The following is a 19,808-nucleotide window of genomic DNA, read 5'->3' as shown; positions in this document are numbered from 1 at the left end:
TAACTATCGAATTTTTTAAACAATGGAATCAATTCACGTGACCTTGTCCATCAGGGCGACGCTGTGCTGTGATGTAACAACGATTTTCTTCAATAAGATAAGCAATTGAATCCGAATTAAATGAGAGCGGCATTTGATTTGTACAACTTGAGCGTCAATGGAATCCATTGAATGTAGTTACGCACGCAATCGGGAATATAACATCACTTGACGGATTTCGGATTCAAAAATTCAAAATAAGATTCGACTGTGTTTTGTTCACAAATTCTATTTTGATTCAGATTTGCTCTGCTAATGTAAACTACCTTTGGATTGTTTCACAACAGACAACTGATAATACAAGAATTTATTTTAAATAAATGTAAATGTTCATTTTTGAATATCGCTTTTGCATATTTTCGCTTTTAGACGATTTTAATCTGCAGAGGAGTGACATGTAGTAGCAGTACAAGTATGTACGTGTGTGTATTTTAGTTCTTAGCTTGACGCATTATACTTTCAGCTGTTCCGACTTTGGTATTCATTTTCCTTTTCAAACTGTGCCATTTCATTTTGATACGAAACTGTAGAGTATTTTTACTTTTCGTGTAATAAAAGATAAATACCTCTTTTCACTTTTATTTTTGGTGAAATCAAAGTCGATTTGCGCATGCGCAATAGCGCATAGGACTTACAAATTCAAAAATATTATTTCAGAAATGGTTTCCGATCAGAAAATTGCATCAATTTATAACAGAGAAACAATTCACCATCAAACAATTCAATGCCAGTCATGATATTATTACATAGCCATGTAAATTTTTGATACAAGAAGACTAAATAAATCAGGATGACAGTAAAATGGTTTAGACCATACGTTTTATCGAACAGACTTTGGATCAAACCAGCAGGCGTAGTTTCCCCGATACTTTCTTTCATATTCCTTAATAAAGGTGTTACCACCCCTTCTCTTAGCATACAAATTGTAAAGTTTGGCAAGGCAATGAACACCATGAGTGCTCAGATTTTTGCTCTAAGAATATTATCCCGTATATAATTGTTTTGTTAATTGTGTACAGTGTAATTGTATCTCGTGTAACAAACACCTCCCAATTCGCATAATGAGCAAAATAAACTGTAAAAAAATGAGTCAAAACGAGCGATGTTTTGCAAAAAAAAAAAAAAAAAAATGACGAGAAGACACGGTGACATCACACGAAGAATTGATTTGTATCTCGTGTATTAGTTTATATTGAGGGCTTTAGCTGGACAGCGTTGCTGAATGCGATTCCAAGGAATCTAAGGAAATGCCCGAATCCTTAATCGACAAGATTCGTTTTCTGATTTAGTTAAGTTTAGTTATATTAACGTGCTGTTTTAAAGCAACACTAGGATTATTTTGGGACGTATCTCATAATTTTGAACGTCGTCAGATGACAAGGACGACACGTATGCTGGTAGCATTACGAGTAAAATTCAGCAGTGACTTATGATCATTAAGCAAGCTTTTGGTGAAAAGTGAAGAAAACAATACGTATTTTGAACGCTTTTTTTTTTCTAACTTTTAAAACCAAAATCTGAGACAGAATTACAATTTTAGCAACATGATCAAATACCAAATTTCATTTGTTTAAGCCACTATGTTTTTCAATTACTACATTTCCATGCAGATCAATAGAACAAAACGGGTAAATAATTTAGACTTAAATCTGCGTACCAAATCTTATCTACTTAACTATTTGTAGTTGTGAGTTGAGTTGTGTACATTTGTGTATCTATTCTTGGGCAGCTAGCCAAACTTTCTAGGAATATATTTCATTGTAAATTTAATAGAAATCTACGAATTTAGTATTCACATACCAAATTTCATCTATATAGCTTCAAGAATTTTTTTAAAGTTATCATGTACATAGTCAGACAGATAAACAAAGACAATTCTAAAATGTGTTTTCAGAACTCAGTAAGGTGTGAAACAGAGATTTGTCAAAGTCTCAAGTACGAATTTCCTGGTGATTTCAATACCTTATCTCCGTATTTCGTAAAACGATAAAAGCATCTATATAAGTATGCATTATAAAGAACTGAACCAAATATAGCGGAAACCAAATTATTATATTTCTTCTTTTGTTTGACGAAGAAGGCGTGAAGTTCTAAGCATTATGTATTGCAATCGCATTTTGTTTTGACTACGATGGGACAAAAAAAGAAAATATCCTCTGGCTGTTGAACAATACTTCTTTATATTTCCGCCAAATGACGCAAAAGATATTTGCAAGAGAACTGAAGATTCCTGTTTCAGCTCATCACACTGCACTGAAGAAAGAGGGGGCATCCAGTTTGAAACTAGCAAGAATTTGTTACTTGCTTTGAACAAAAAATAAAATAAGAGTGTTTTCCGAGCGTATTTACAGTATATTAAGAATGTCACTAATAATATGAAAACAAAAATGGTTCCAAATTGTTCCAGTTCACTAAGAATTAATCCCCATTCAGCAACGGACAAAATGGAGAGTGTGATATGAAGATGTGCCTAGTGGTAGATTCGGGTATTTTGCTGCGCTATGTAATATACATTATGTGATACCTCATTTAATAAAATGATGAAATTAGTTTCACATTTTTAACACGTTAGATTTATTTAAAATTAATATGTTTTTATTTTATTAACTTTGTGAATATGTATTTGTTTTTATTCATCTATTATGGCTCCAGACTATCAGGCAATTTTGCACCCAATATTATTTAAATATTATATAAAGTTCAAATATTTTTGAGATTGAGGATAAGATAAAAATCGGGCTGCACGGGCGTTTCTTAATATTTTTTATTATTTATTTCTAATAAATAAAATAATAAATAGTATGGAAACGACACTGCGCCTTGTTCAGATTCTACTACACCCTATATTCCATTCATAATAAAGATAACAGAAATTTCTGAAGCCTGGTACCGCATAAGAAAGAAACAGCAGCTACTAATCATCGATTTCGATAAACTATGATAGTACTTAAAGAAAATTAAGAATATATTGTCCCAGCATCTTTGCATCAAGAATATTAAGCAAAGAAATAAAGAAAATTCAACTAAAGGATCCTTAAATGCAACGCGAGAATACATTTTTTATTTAAGGTCATTAACACTTTTGCCGAAGAAATACTTGTCCTTTTCAAGTTACGAAACATTCATAATTTGCAGAATTTAACTACAAACCAGTTTCGAAAGTTTCTTTACCTGTTTAATAGACGTCTTGGAAATATTTTTATATTTTATTTTTATAATGTCTACAGCAAGTACCGTCATTATTTATCTTTATTTTCTAGTATAAGAAGATTAGGAAATAATTCGACATTGAAATTTTAGATCTTGAAAATGCTTCGATATATTTGACCTTGAGATTTTTTTTATTGATTTCTGTTTTTAGTATTTCGTGGGTCTGTAAAGCACATTTTTATGACCATGTCTGCTCGTCCGCATGTGAACAAAAATGGAATGACTAAATTCAATTTTGAATGCTGTCTCTTCATCAAAATTGTAAATTTAAATCTAATTTCAGACAAAAAATCTCAACAGGAACTTTATCCCGTCTTGATTTTTGATACAGGGTGTATGTAAACGCGGTATCTTATAAACGTAGAAAGCTAGCTGAATGAAATGTTGCAAATCGTCTCGCTGACAAAAATTCAAATCAGCATCAAAATCTCGACAAAATTTATTAAAAGAAACATTTTATCTAAACACCTCCGCGATTTAACCCATTATATTTAATACATAAACTAAATGTCTTCTTTTAACATGCGTGTTGCCATCCAAACAGAATGAAACATTTAAATACATTTCGTATTATTTCATTTAAATTTTAGTGCGTTTTTATCCTTTTAATAAAGTAGAAATAACAGTATCTACAAAAGAAATAAATTCTTTAAAAAGATACAGTGTCACAATCAATGACTGTGGTTTTCCCAAAAGTCTAATAAATATATTTGTATACTATTTACCGCATGGCATTGACAAACAACAGCTACGAAAGAGCCTGTTAACGTGATATCTTTTATGTCTTTTTTTTTGGGGGGGGGGCGTTTCATTACTGGAATGTGGTTATCACACAAGCACTAGAACATCGAATGTGCATTTTTGAATTTCTTTTTTTTCGATCATAAATTTCATACATTTAAATCGTCACATTTTTTTTTTAATTATCTCATTCTCATGTCTGTAAAATAACAAGACAGCCCGGCAAGACAATTTCTTCACAGATTTGATTCCAAATACGATATACATCTAGACTTAAGATGTTAAATCAGTGTAAGATAGTTTATCCATCCAGTTACGTAAGTTTTATGGTTATGTTCATCTTGGGAATAAATTTGGAATAATAATTCGCGAAGATAATTAGGATATATTCAGGATGAACGATTGTTCTCCCCTATAGTGAAATTCCGGCTTATAAATAACCCTCACATTCATTTAAATTTTAGTGCGTCAGTTTACACGTGTGCGTGCGCGCTCTGCTACTGTTAGAAGATCAAACTTTTAGCAGATCAAAGTGCCCACGCACATAAACAAGCATTTTTTGTATCATAATTAACATTTTTACAAATACATTCGTTGCTATGTGTATTTAGTTTTTCTCTTTTGTATTTGTATAATTGTATCATTGTGTAAATACTTCATGCCAAATTTTATTGCACTAGCTCAATGTGTTTTTGAGTATTCAAATTCATATAGACGTGATTTTATAAAATGTATTTTTCAGATTTATGAAGGTCTTGAACATGGAGATTCGACAAAATCTCAAAAACGAATATTTGACGATTGCAATACTTTATTTTTGTATACTTCATTTACGAGAAAATAAAGTACTACGATCGGATTTAAAATTGTGAGAAAAAAATCCGAGTCTCTGGCACGAAATATGCTTAGCATGATAGCATTTTAGAATTGATTTTTATTGTTCTATTTTGATCGGGTATAACTATCTGCCATTCCATTCTTTGATTAACGGATTTTATATCACACTACGTACAAAATTAACACATTCAATGCCAGCGAAATTTATAAACGCTTGATTTTACAGCAGTTTCCTACGAAATATCCGTAAATGGCAATGAATGGGTTAATATCTCTCAGTTCGTCCCCACTTCTTTTATATCTAAACCATTTTAATCTAACCAGGATTGCGTACTGCTCATGCGGAATTTCGATACCACTCCGTTGCAAAATTATGATGAATTATTCTTACATGAGTGAGTCAACTCCTCAGCCTGAGGCAGACTATTTTCTCAATAATTCCACCTGCCAAGAATCCAGATTGAAAATTAAAAAAATTATTCATGAAGAAATAGAATATATTGAGGTTGACCGATTATCCTTTCCAAAAGCTAAATTCCGGTCTGTATGTAACTCCCTCCCACCCCCACCCCTCTGTGTTACAAACTTCCAGAAGAAGAATTCTTGATTATGTGCCCATTCACATAATCAAGAATTTCTTGTGCATAATTAACATTTTTACCAATAGTGTTCATTGTTATGCCTATTTTGTGTTTCTCTTTTATATTTGTTTAGTTGCATCATTGTAATAATTTATTGTTACGATAGTTTCATTTTGTTAATGCGCTTACGCATTGAAAAGTTTGTCACCACACCCAAACTGAATGTCAAGGTTATCCCCCCCCCTTCCTCCAACAGCTTATTGACATTACACTCGAGCAGCTTCACTTGATGGGTTCAGTTTATATCACACCCTCTCCCCTTTGGTCTTGTCAATAAATGCCAAGTACCGAACTGATAAGGCGACAGGCAGATAGTTCAGGAATGTTATCCAAAGTTTCTTCTATTTCATCTCCATTCAATAGCTGTAAATCTTTATTTGGCACGGTTTCTCAGAAGCAACATATGTCTTCGTTGGCTCTTATGGGAAATCTGTAACCATATGCCAGTTAACGGGTTAATGACCGATAAATTCTAATCGCTGGAATTGTAATGGTTTTATGTCAGTGAGTCCATTTGCCTTATAGCAACTGTTTTTAGTATTAGTTTCTTTCATTCAGATTCCCCCCCCCCCTTCACCTTTTCAATGAACGATTTTTGCATCATTTAGTTTATAGATAGTATGCCATCCTATAAACATTATGTTAACCCTTTAAAGGGCCATTTTTTTCTAGTCATATTATGTTAAAATACTTTTAAGCTTGAAATTATAATAAGAAAAGGGATTCATTTAGCTTATTAGATAAATTTAATTTGATTAATTAATAATTAAGTTACAAACCAAGACACATCATTTTGTGTGAGATAAAGAACTGAAGCATCTAAGTTTCTGACTTAATAAAAAAATTTGTCAGAACTTATGCTATCCTACAAAATTTCATACAAAGATTGATAAATTTGGTGGAAAGCATACTTCCCACGGCCCTAGACAGGGTTAAATAACTTCTTGAATTTTAAACCATCGGGAAATTAATTATCAACTATGTTTAACTATCTCGTATATTCTCTAATAAAAATGTCGCCTCACTCTTTTTCCACTTAAAAAAATATGGGGAAAGAGCGAGGAATTTATTTCAGAATTTTATTTTCAGAATTCTTCATACGGCGCTTAGTGGTTTAGAACAGTATAGTAAAGAAAAACGAGAATGTATTTTCGGTGTTTTTTGTCAAATAAATTGAACCAAAATCTGATTTGTAACTACAATTTAAGTACTAAGAACGCAACCTAATTCCCTTTATCTCAATCGTTGCGATTTTGAATTATAGCGTTTACATTCATGCGAATGCACAGATGGGCATTAGTCGGCCAGTTGAAGGATTTGGTTCCAAACTAGATACATTGTAGATGTTAAAATTATCAATTAAATTTTATTTATATGGATGTGTACGTTTTTTTTAGATATCATGTTCACGTGGTTTCGGACAGACAGACACAGAAACTTCTTGTGAATTGATTTCGTTCAAACTTCCTAAAAATCTATACATTTGATGTAAAGACCACATATTAAATTTTAGCCATTAAGCTCAAAACATTCGAGTTATATTGTTCGTAAATGTACGTCATTCCAAAGGTGTTTTTCTCTCTTATTCAGTGAAATCTGAAACACGAAGATTTCTTAAAATATCAAAGTTAATTTTTTGACGATTGAAACACTTTCTCTTAATATACTTCCTATACGAGAAAGTGAAAACACTTAAAAACTGTTCTCTTTAAATATTTTTAAGCAATCTCATGAAATCACCGAATTATGCAATGAAAATACATCCGTGTCATCAGTGGAATAAATTCTGGATACTTTAAAAACTGTTTTTATAAATGGTAACTGAAAATAACTCGAAGGGTTGGCTCGAGGGTTGTACAATCTGAGTTGCGGGACAGGGCGCCAAGCATATAAGGGTGCCAATTCCAAGTGAAAAATTTGAAAATTAATACGCTTTATGTGAATACCGTCTTGAATAAAAAAGAAAAGTTGTAGCACCTCTTTTTCCCCTTGAGCAGAGAGCGCCCCCTGGTGTTTTACAGAAACCCCTTGTGGCGTTTTACAGACAAGCAAGCAGTTGAACGGGAGACCTGCATCCTGAGGTCGACTTTTTCCTATGCGTAACCCTTGCGCTAACGTCTAATGCTTTCGGTTGGAAACGGTGGAATCCCTCTAACATACTGTTTACTTTAACCTAATTGTCTATGTGTGTTTGTAAATTTTGTAGTGTAGCTTAGCTGTGTTTGTGTAGATTAAAAATATTATATTTAAAATCGGGCAGTTCATTAGAAAATCGCAACACACTCACTATAAAGTGAATTTATAAAAGTATTTGAGTAACATTCAATTTGCTGCAACTTTAGCGTCTGAATCAGATATACTACAATTGCATGAGAGTCCGTTGTGTTTCAGATTAATGACCAACGAATATTTTTTTTCCGAAATACAGGCAGTCGATGTTCTTTTATGCTTTATAAAAAATATCAGTGGAAGTGGTTTTCCCAAAACTATGGCGTACTCTCAAATAAAAATATTATTCTCTTTCCACTTCAGTGGGAACTATAGACCTCGGGTAACGCTGCAAATGCCATGTATAACATTGGCGAATATTGGCCGGAATAATAGCGAATAGTTGGCGAAAATATTACCTTGGTGTGGATCCATCATTTTTACTGAATCTGTTGCATTGTGACTTATAGCACTTTACAAACCCGCTGATAGTTATCTGTCAGAGATTTAAGCCGAGTGAGCGTCTCTTGTTTTTTCAGTAGCACCACCTAGGGCCAACAGTACGACTTACTACTTCAATCGTCACATTCGCTTGCACAACCCTTTTTTACAGGGGGGGGGGCACATTCACACACCTCACAGATAGAACATAGAAGAGGAACAGCCATGCCCGAACCAAGACTCGAATCCGTGACGCCCAGATCACGGGGAAGACGTGCTAATCATATGCCAGGACGCCGGCTTACTGAATCTATCATGATTAATCCCTAGCATAGTTAATGCACAATTACCCGAAATTTAAATGTGTATTTTGGATGCTTTCTTCCAAATCGATTGGAACCAAAATTAGACCCAGAATTACAATTGTGGTCACAAATTCTCGTGCCAAATTTCATTTATTTAAGTCATTGCATATTTAAGTGGTTGCGTTTATATGCATGAGACTGACGGGCGGTCAGTCCTTTACAGATTTGGTTCAAAATTTGATTTTAAAAAAATCTACATTTTAAACGTCAAATTTCATCTAGCTAGCACTTCACGATTTTTAGTTGTCAAGTTCACTAATCTTTGTCTTAAAAAGAAATTTAAAAAATAAAAAAAAAAAAGCCTTAACAGTAACTCATAGATTTTGCTAAGAATCCTTCTAACTATACCAGTTTCTGTTTCTCAAATTAAAATTTGTTCAAAACTGTTTAAGATCCAGTATTGGACAAAATAATTTAAGCAAAAAAAAAAAAGAACGAAAAAACGAAAAATTATATACATGCAGTTTAATTCTATATGGTCTTGTACCTAAAAATATTTATAAATGGCGTTAGACAAATATGAATTTCACTTATTTCTGACTTTGAAATGCACAACCATCCCCTAAAATCCAATAAGCTTAAGTGAAAAGAAATAGATGACATGACAGTTTACCATATATTTTAAACCTCCATGCAAATTTCTACCTTCTGTTGTATTTTAAATATACATTAAGCCTAAAAAATACTTCGATTCTTTTCAGGATCAAGCATATACAGCAATGTATGACATATATTAAGGGGAGGAGCATCACAATCTTGCAAGGTGCTGGATACTTAGAAGCCGTCCTGGTGATTGTTTGAATAACGTGCAAGTGGAATCAATTTCGGCCTACACTAATTGAAGAATGTTATTTGCTTAGCTGCATGCGAAAAATGGTAAAACACTCATTTTGTTTTAACTGCCACCTTTGTTTAACTTAAATGGTTTCATGTTAGAAATGATAGGATATGATAACTGATATATTTCCACTCATTTTCAAACTTGATAGAGATTTAAAATTTTATACATTTGAGTATTCTCGATGATAGTATAATACTTGAATATTTTCATAATTTAATTATAAGTCAATTTATTGTCATAGTTAAATTTTAATTTCATGATTGTGCCTCTTCGTGGTTGTCAATTTGAGAAAAATAAGATGATTTTACGACTCCATTCTATTTATAATAATGAATTATTAATTAAAAAATAAACATAATTTTTAAAGTTCTTTTTAAACACTATTAAAGATTTATTTTCAAAAATATTTTATTAATTATGGTTTGTTTTAAAGAAATACAATTTTATAAACTTTAATGCAGAACGCTGTAAAACTCGATATGACAATGTAGAATGTTAGAGTGAACAAACGGAAATTAAAAGAAAGCAATAATAATAAAATAGTTAATTATAAAGAAAACTATAAAAAATGCACAGGAAGAGTTAAAGATGCATAAATAAAACATTTTCTTGATACACTTCTCATTTTTCTTTGAAATTGAAAAGAATTCTTCAGATACTGCCTAAAAAATTTTAATTAATCAATCTTTTTTAATATAAACTATTTACAGATAGTATAAAAATTGGCAATACAGGATATTTATTCAAATACGAGAGGCTTCTCCACGAGTTCATATTAAAATATTGCGCAGAAATTTATAAAAAAAACGGTCGGAAATTTAAACTGACTCGCAATCCAGTTGGAACTCCATCTTTAAGTAGATAAGTATAAAATTATCCATTTAAGTGAATGAAGATATTCTATTGGGTAACTAGATATATCAGATCCTACAAAATATATATACAATGCGATATTTCGAATAAAAAGAACTGAACGATAAAATTTAGGGAAAAAAGAATTATATTCATATTAGAGTGGAAATGAGATGCATTGTTTTGATTACTTTATTGCATTTCGATGCGCCGTATTTTTACTTTCAATATTGTCTTTTTTTTTTTTTTTTTTTTTGTATTTTGAAAACTCATTAATTTATGACAAATAATAGTATTCAAAAATTATCAACAAAGATTCTTGCACAAACTATTTACTTTTTAAAATTCACTTATTTTTAATACAATGATCAAATTACTCTTAAAATTAAAACATATTGGAACAATAACGTTACGTATCTATTCAATGATTTGAAGGAAAAAAAATGCTATGTTCCAATATGAAATTGCTTTCATGCTTTAATCATTGATTTTTTAATAGGATTTTAAATCAACACAGTTATGTCTCTCCTTCTTTCCTGTCCATCGATCACCTGTATGTAAAACGCATATATATCTAATTCTATCATGAAGATTCCTTATAAATTTCTAAGCGATATTTAAAAATTTGTTGTACATAAATATCAACGTTTATCCAAACATATTTTTCTCCTAATGTTTCAATCTTAAATGAAATTTGAAAATTTCCCTTACCTGTACAAATACAAGAGAGAATAGTCCCTATGATCTTTAAATGTAAATTTTATACTGCCCCCCTCGCTTTTTCAAAATGTAATTATTATCTCCAGAGAAAGAATATTCTAAATCCGTCTAATTGCTCTGGATTTTCTTCAGAACCTATCAAAATTAGTGGCAACATGTTTTCATGAACTAATAAAGAACAAGTTACAAATTTTAGGAGCTATAGGGAATTTCTTGCACCTAATTTGTATTTTACAGTAGATTATGTTAATTTTTAAATAACAGTAATGCTTTATTTGATAAAATCAAAAAATATTTTTTTAAATTCTACGCAGACACCAAATATTTGTAGAATTTAATTTTAATGCAGAAAGCGTTTATTAGAAGAGCAACTATGCATCTGAAAAAAAAAATTCTGAACAAGAAAATATTTTACTTGTAATGAATGCTATGTATCATTTTTGACTTTCATTATGAAAATCTGTTCATAATAATATATATTTTAATAATAATTTTCCATCAATTAAAAAAATTAATAAATAATGCAAAAATATAATTAAGTAGCGTAAAAAGTTTAAAAGAATTTCTGAAAAAATATTTTCGCATCATATTTACTCAAAAATGTTAAAAGCCATTTTATATTAGAAATAGATATAAATAAAATCGCTGAAATAATACTTCCAAATTGCTCTGGCAATCCGAGTCAAATATTTCAGCAAACACATTTCAGATTGTTTTCAAAACTGTAAGAAAACACCTTAGTCTATTTCTTTTGATTTACGAAACCAAATAAGGAAGAAAAAAAAGAAATGTACGTTTTTATGCAATTATATTTATCAATTTTTTGTCTACGTCTTTATTAATTTATAAAATTAATTTTAATTAAATGATAGTTAAAATTTTAAAATTGTTTATTAACAAACAAAATTTTCCATATTAATAAACAAAATTTTCATAATACAAAATAAGAATTAAACTTTACCAAACATTCTTCAAAACATCTTCCGATAAGTTTTTTTTATTGAAATCTATTTACACAAATATTTGCTGAAAAATAAAATGCAAGGTAAATAAATACCCAGTCAGTTTTTCTCTTTAATTTAGTATATCATCAAAATAAGAAACTTATAAAAACATCAACGATTCGGACAAGAATTGCTCAATACACAAACAAAGTAAATAAAATAATTGTTTCAATAATATCAGAAATTTATTTGATATTATTCTGTTAAGCATCAAACATAAATAAAGCATCATATTACCCAAAATAACATCTGCGTGCGTTATGTTTTAATTACTGCGAAAAATGTATCATTACCGAGACTGATAAATAAACAGACAGCAAAACAAGATAAATATTCGCAGAAACTTACGGATTTGAATCTTGCTAACACATAAAATTGGCTTCCAGCCTTGTTTAGAATCTTAACCACAAACAGTAACTGCAACCGAAAGGTGGGTTTAGAATAGATTAGATTAGATCAACTATCACAGCCTCCGCGCGCTAACGAATTAACAAGTGCCGGGGAACTTGGACGAGAAGACCGTTTTGGAGTGCCGCCAAATCAAAAGTTTGGTGCGCATGCGCGCTACTTTTGTCAGTAGACGATTGTCTGACCCAGTTGTTTACGGATTTGTTTGATTTTTTTTAGATCTTATTTCTGCCTTCCTTCCTTCCCTAGCTTGCTTAAATATTGTGGGTAGCTGACGGACAGCTAACCGAGAGCGTGGGACACAGAAATCGTAGGATTCAACACCGGAAAGGAATATAAAGAAAAAAAGTTATGCAAATCAGAAGCGCATTAGCTTGGTGATCCTATTGCTAGATTTTTACTCTTGTTTAAACAAATCATTATGATTCATTCTGTAATATGATTTATAAAAAAAATTGCATTAACTTTAAATAGAGAATTTTTGGGTCATATAAAGATTTGTATTCTATGGAAAACGCTCTACAAATACAAAATCAAGAGCATAACTGAAAAGCACATTCTCAGAATTTGCACTTTGGACGCCGGGGCCGATACCTGCGGCTTTTGAACAAGCATAATTTCGTGTGCCCATTATATTGATACCTATTCACATGTATAAAAAGAATAAATTTCATTAACTACAAATATAGATGTTTTATGGTAAATAAAGCAGTGTTTATATTCCACAAAATACGGATAAGGTTTTCCCAATATTTTTGTGAAATTCATTTTTTAAAAAAGTAATTCATTAATGTATTAAAATTTTAACATTTATTATTAATAACAGCTTGCCATTATATATATTTTGAAAATAATTTTATCACATCTATGAAATAATGTATTCATGTCTCATGGACAAACAGTAAAGTGTTGTGTCGATCGCTTAGGATACTTAATGTTAAAAATATGCCAGGAGGGACGCTTTAGAACCCTAACGTTCAAATGAAACTGCAAAATTAAAAAATTATTGTAATAGTATTATTAATTATTGTAATTGTATTAGTATTAAAAATTATTGTAATTGTATTAGTATTAAAAATTATTGTAATTGTATTAGTATTAAAAATTATTGTAATTGTATTAGTATTAAAAATTATTGTAATTGTAGTATTTACAATTATCGTAATTGTAGTATTTACAATTATCGTAATTGTAGTATTTACAATTATCGTAATTGTAATATTTACAATTATCGTAATTGTAATATTTACAATTATCGTAATTGTAATATTTACAATTATTGTAATAGTATTGTAAAATAAAAAAATATTGTAATTTTTCTGAAAAAAGAAAAAAAAATGCAGAATCGAATTTTCAACAAATCTCCACACTTCAGTCCCTCATTAATCCAAAAAATACATTTTTGGGCATTATGTCTGTCTGTCTTTGCATGTGATAATTCAAAAACACTTTGAACTAGACGGAACTGTGGTTAATAGTTTTAGCACTAAATTTTTAGATTCTTAAAAAAATTTAAAGAAAATCCATTTAGAGGAAGACCGTCTGACTATAATAGCATATATAATTGCGATAATTACAGAAAGCAAAGAGCTAGGTATATAAGATTTGGTCCATAGGTACAGCATCAAAAGAATAGAATCATATCAAATTTAGAGTCAAATGGGTCAAAGCATTGACTGTGTATACATATGGGGTTCAATGGTACATGAATTAAAAAAATGATTTTAAATTATTTATTATTCTTAAAAAATTATTTGAAACTATTTACAATCCGGGATAGCCTGATTGGTAGAGCATCGGATTCGCGTCCCTTAGGTTGAGAGTTCGAACCCCGCCGGCCGAAAATTCCCCGCGTGCTTGGTGGCTGGCGCAAGTATAAATCTGTCGTGGTCACCATGTCGAGAGTAATACCACTGGGGGTACTGGATCAGGGGTGATCGTTCTCTGATTCAGGTCTAAATTACGATCTGTGAATGAAATGCATGAATAAAGTCCGCCCCGTAAAAAGGGTTATGACGTGTGTGTAGCTAAGTCGTTCTCTTGGCCCTAGATGGCCCTACTATAGAAACAAGAGGCGCTCCCCCTCAGGCTTAAACGGCTGTCTTCGAACAGCGGGCTTGTCAATGGCAAGTGCCATTAGAAACAACAACAACAATAAAATAATATCTATGTATATAAATTATTACGTTACCCAAACGCCTATCATCCATATATTACCGATGCCTCTCATACAAATGAAGTTATGTTTATATCAAAAAAAAAAAAATTTAAGACTCTTAATTCACTATCTCGAAGAACAGAAATCTGTAGCAGACCGTCCGTCAGTCTGTACTTTCGTCTGCATGTAAATACAATAACTCAAAATAAATGAAAGCTGGTATGTCATCTTGTGATTACAATTGTATTTCTGCTTCAAATTTAAATTTCAATCGATCAAGAAAAGGCGACTAAAATATATATTCGATGTTCTGGTACTTACGCATTAACTGCATGCCAGCTATTTATCTACAAAAATCGCTCGCTGTTAGGGTCTTTCGTAGCTATTTTCCCATTAGCATGCAATTAATACACAAGTGCCTTTTCCTCTACTTTACTATAAAGAATGTGCGGAACTCTCTATATACAAATGTGGCGTTCACGGACTTAGTCATTTCTCATGCGTGAAATATAGCATTTTTTTATGACAATTATATCAAAAACTATGACAATTTATATAAAAAAATTCCAGCTGAAAACCGAATCATCAAGGTTTAAAATATCTTAATTGCAGTGAGTTGAATTTCATTTCCTCTCTATGAGGAGACAAACGAGAGATTTTCCACAAACTGAACATCATTAAACATAAAACATCGAATATTTATAAAGAATTCCAATTTAGTTTAGTTTAGTTATATTAACGTCCCGTTTGAAGCAACACTAGGGCTATGTTGGGACGGACCTCGTCATTTTGAACCGCGGTCAGATGACGAGGACGACACCTGCGCTGACACCCCCCCTCTCCACACCACACCAGCGGGAGGACGTTTGGTCAGGACGGATTTAACGTGTAACAGACCCCCTTACACGACGGTTCTTCGGTGGAATCGGGTCTCGAACCTGAAACCCTCCGGTTCCGAAGCCGAGACCTTACCACCAGGCCACCGCGGCCCATAAAGAATTCCAGATAAGTTTGAAAAGATACTAGCCCATTCTGACATATAAATTAATTACGTAACATCAAAGGTGGGTTTATGATTATACAGCCGACTAAGTCTGCATACAGGTCGATAAAAAACGTTATCCTAATCAAGATATATTCCTAAAAATATACAAATTCTGAAAATTTTTAAATATTAAGGTAATATCAATACTTTATCAAGTATAACAGGCCAGTTTCTTATTTGTTTCATTGAATTTATTTAATATAGTATTTATAAATATCAAACGCTTGCATATGTCATGCACAAACGTAGATGCCGCTTAGGAATTATATAAATACAAAATTTTAAATGAAATGATATTAATTAATATGTTGATTAAATGAAAAATTAGTGAGCGTGGTCTCCCCAAAACATTCTCGTGTACTTTTTAATAAAAATGTAATTCCCCACACTCTTCAAAAAATTGTAGACCTTGTGTAAGGCAGAAAATACCTTGCATGGTATTGGCGTACAAAAGTGAAGAAGTACTAACGCATTGATAAGAATTTAGCATTTTTACTGAATCTGTCTCATTATCCTTAAAAAGTTTTTTTGTGGACGGAGAAGGGAGAATAATCCCTTGTGCGCTGTTATTCGAAATTCTAGTGCCAAAATTCGAATTTGTGTTTCGTAAGCGCTTTTTCCAACCTATTAAAACGAAAGTTGGACAATTAACAATAATTATAGTCACAAAATTACATATCAGATTTCATATATTTAATCATTGCGCTTTTGTATTATCATGTTCACGTGCATCTGAAAGTACAAATTGACAGACGTTCAATCCCGTGCTGGATTTTGACACAAAATTTGATAATTGTCTACAAATAGATGTTAAATCAGTGCACCAAATTTTATTTATGCCGGCGTCCTAACATAGGGGTAGCGCATCTTCCCCGTAATCTGGGCGTCCCGGGTTCGAATCCCGGTTCGAGCATGGTTGTTCTTCATCTGTGTTCTATCTGTGAGGTGTGTGAATGCCCCCCCCCCTGTAAAAAGGGGTTGTGCAAGCGAATGTGTGTGTGTCATCTTCATATGAGCTAGAAGTCAGACTTCTGCCCTTGGGTGCTCAGGGGTCTTTACCCTCAGAAGCTACTGCACCCCCTTTCAGTGGTAACGCGGATATGATATCATCATCATCAAATTTTATTTATACACTTATCTTCGTTTTCTAGTTATCGTATTGATTTATATTCGACTAGCGGTCAGACAGACTTGAGAATGAATTTTGCACGAAATTTGACAGAAATCTGCAAATTTAATGTGAAAACCATATACCAAATGTCATCCGTCTAGCTCAAAGCGTTTGTGTTATTTTTCACAAAAAGGCAATTTTTTTAAACGCTCTCTTTGTTTTCGAACTCGGAGAGGTCTGAAACATGGAGTTTCGTCACAATCTCAAATTCGAAGTTTTTGACGATTACAATACTTTCCGTGTACTTCGTATAAGAGAAAATAAAAATGTTTTGAAATAGGAACATAATTAGCCATTTATTGAAAATGAGGCCTCTTAAGGGGCCTACCTTGGTCTTGAAAACGACAAAATCAGGCTTAGTTTAGTTTTAGTTTAGTTTAATTATATTAACGTCCCGTTGTAAAGCAACACTAGGGCTATTTAGGGACGGGCCTCGTCATTTTGAACCGCGATCAGATGACGAGGACGACACCTGAGCTGGCACTCCCCTCTCCACACCACACCACATCAGCGGGAGGACATTTGACCTGACGGATTTAGCGTGCAACAGACCCTCTTACACGACGGTTCTTCGGTGGAATCGGGTCTCGAACCTAAAACCTAACGGCTCACGAGCCGAGACCTTACCACCAGGCCACCTCGGCCCTAACAAAATCAGGCATATGCTTTATTTAAAATTATTATATTTCAATTAAATTTAATTCGATTTATCTATTCACTATCCTTTTTCTCCTATTTAATTGAGTCGTACCTTTTTTAAGCATTCTAGCATATTGACTTAATTAAAAGGCCACGTAACTGTTGAGATGCTTATGGATTTGTTCCTATATTAAATAATAAGTAAAATGAACTCATTACGAAACGATATGAATTCAGAAATAAAATGATCGCCTGCATGTAAGAAGGATGACGATAAACAATTAAATTAATAGTTTACCTTCGTTGACATCATCCTTGTTACACTTATCCTTAATTGCATGTTTATCACGTTTTCAAAAGCAGCCAGTGGTCTCAACAAACCTTCTCATATACTCACCAATAAGGTGTTATCACAGATAACGATTTACACAGCATTGGTGTACAATGGTTACGAAATATAAATTTTTGGAGTGAATTGAAGTCTTTTACTGAATTCCTCGTGTCATTCTTGGCAAGTTATTTGGCGATTAATCCCTGGCATGCTTAATAGCATCGAAAAATAAATTTGTATTTTAGACACATTTTTTTCAATCGTTTGATACAAAACTGCACTTGTAGTCACAAAATCTCATATAAAATTTGATATAATTAAACCATTGCGTTTTTTTTTTTTTTTTTTGAATTATCGCTTTTACATGTTTCTAAAAATACAGATCGACAAATGGTCAATACCTTATTGGATCTGGCACAAAATCTAAAAAGGTATCTAGACTATAGATGCTAATTCTATGTATCAAATTTTATCTGTCTAGATCTCTTTGTTTTGTAGTTATTGTGTTACATTAATTTCGAACAGCCAGGCAGACTTCTAGGCAGATTTTGCTCAACATTTTATAGAAATCTACAAACTTGGTATAATAAACGTATATACCGAATTTCATTCGTTTAGCTCAAAGCGTTTTTGAGTTATCTTTATCAGACAGATACAGACAGACGGACTGACATTTTCCAAAAATGTGTTTTCCGAACTCAGGGAGTTCGAATTTTTTGACGATTACTATATTTTTCCTATACTCAAAGTAAAATTAATTCTATTTTTAAAAATTCCGCACAAGTCGTTTTTTTTTTATGTATATAGTTTTTTGAACAGTATCAATAATTTCGATTCTAAAATTCCAAGAATTCGCGAAATCGAGATTAATAATGATGGGCCTTTTCTGAAATATTAAAAGAGTAGAAGAGACCAATCAGCTAAAAGAGTGGACCATAGAAACCTTAGGCTTTAAAAATAAGAGCTGAAAATAAAATAAAATGAAGTGCAAGTTATGCAAAACAGAATACACTGAGCTAACTACCTCTCTCCCCCGTCCTAAACTAGTCGTTTGGGTTTGGCAAAGTTGGGGATATTGAGATAGTGCAAAGACCTACCTGGTTGGTGGCGCGACTTGAAAACAAAAATAATGGGAATCTCCAGAGTTGTTTGAAGGACATTCGAAATCGTTTATTTTTTTTAAACTTTACCAGTTGGAAATGAAATGGTTTTTCTATAGTTTTGGTAATGTTTATTATTTTCTTCTTCCAAGTTTTCAATTTCTATTTTGTTTACAGGTTTTGTGACCGTTTGCACAGTTTATATTCATTGTAAACATTATTATATTCGTAATTATGATTGTTTTTTTTTCGAGAAAATGCTTCATGAAGCAGTGAACTTAAAGTTAGGCACCTGCATAAGTTGAAAAACCGCTTGGAAAATGGACCGCTTGGCACTGCATTGAGCTGCTGGTTTTAATGTGCGTTCTCCCATTTTAGTCCATCGGCGAAATGTTGCCTTTAATCATATGTAATTTAAATAATAATAATTTAAAAAGCATTGAAAGCAAGCTCTTGTTTATAAATATGCCAAAGCAGAAAAAATTATCAAAAATACATGAATAAAATCAAAATCGTAAAAGAGTGGGAAGGAAAAAAAATGAAAAAATAGAAGAAGTCGTTTGGGTCTAGAAATATGAATATAATTTTTATTGTATATATCAGAAATATGAATAAAATCCTTGAATTTTTAATGAAACATTTCTTGCTTCTTTCTTTATTCATTGCGTTTTAATTTCAATATTTATTAATGATTACTAACAATGAAAGAGAATGTGTATGTGTAAGACAGACCATTTGACCAAAAATTACCAATTTTGACGCAGATTTATTTTTTGAGGTTTTAAATTTGTACAGCTGAACTTTTTTGAGGTTTTAATTAGGAATTAAATGAAATTTTCACGTTTTTCAATAATAACTTCAGATATAACAATACATAAAACTGATTTTGCACCATTTTAATATTCAAAATTTACTTTTTTAAATTATACTACCTTTATAAAAGTTCGGTTTTTTCTTGAAAAAAATCCAAAAATCATACAACAGATTCATTAAAAATGCTAAATTTGCGTTAAAAGTCTTATTTTGTATCTAATGTTCTACGATGCTATGCGAAGTA

General features: G+C 31.8%; 1 protein-coding gene across 3 annotated transcripts in view; it reads right to left on the bottom strand.

Annotated features, from left to right (window-relative positions):
• The window catches only part of LOC129980974 (galactosylceramide sulfotransferase-like), a 98,495-nt gene that overhangs the window by 53,281 nt on the left and 25,406 nt on the right, over positions 1-19,808 (bottom strand). Inside the window, exon 1 of one of the 3 annotated variants that reach the window (XM_056091529.1) lies at positions 12,248-12,405. The exons of the other annotated variants lie outside the window; for them this stretch is intronic. The gene's annotated coding sequence lies outside the window, so the exon portion shown is untranslated. Of the gene's footprint in view, positions 1-12,247; positions 12,406-19,808 lie in introns of those variants that run through there. 3 annotated transcript variants of the gene reach the window in all.

The sequence above is a fragment of the Argiope bruennichi genome, chromosome 8, assembly GCF_947563725.1.
Source record: "Argiope bruennichi chromosome 8, qqArgBrue1.1, whole genome shotgun sequence".
NCBI lineage: Eukaryota > Metazoa > Arthropoda > Arachnida > Araneae > Araneidae > Argiope > Argiope bruennichi.
The sequence above is the reverse complement of the archived record's forward strand: the minus strand, read 5'-3'. Positions and strand labels throughout refer to the sequence as shown.